This window comes from Penaeus monodon, chromosome 24 (assembly GCF_015228065.2).
Source record: "Penaeus monodon isolate SGIC_2016 chromosome 24, NSTDA_Pmon_1, whole genome shotgun sequence".
NCBI classification, from domain to species: domain Eukaryota; kingdom Metazoa; phylum Arthropoda; class Malacostraca; order Decapoda; family Penaeidae; genus Penaeus; species Penaeus monodon.
In genome coordinates this window covers 14,257,993-14,258,234 of record NC_051409.1, presented here as the reverse complement: position 1 = coordinate 14,258,234, position 242 = coordinate 14,257,993, and the positions used below count along the sequence as shown (strand labels likewise).

General features: G+C 35.1%; 1 protein-coding gene across 1 annotated transcript in view; it reads left to right on the top strand.

Annotated features, from left to right (window-relative positions):
- The window catches only part of LOC119588611 (peroxisomal membrane protein PEX16-like), a gene marked incomplete in the record, with an annotated part of 6,902 nt that overhangs the window by 1,808 nt on the left and 4,852 nt on the right, over positions 1 to 242 (top strand).

The window sequence follows — 242 nt, the reverse complement described above, 5'->3', positions numbered from 1 at the left end:
TTTTAAGAGCTTATCAGCTTTATAGTTATAGGGTAAATAACCACAGCAGAGGTGCTGTGTTGCTAGCTGTGTGATCCCTTTAGGAAGGGAAGGAGAGCCTATTTAGATCTCCAGATGGAATAGACTAATGACTGCTTGTGAAACTTCTGGGAATGTCTAGCACTAACTATAATATACAATTTACAGTGAAAAGGATTCTGTTTGATGTCAAAATTATATATTGAAAAAAAAAAACATGCATG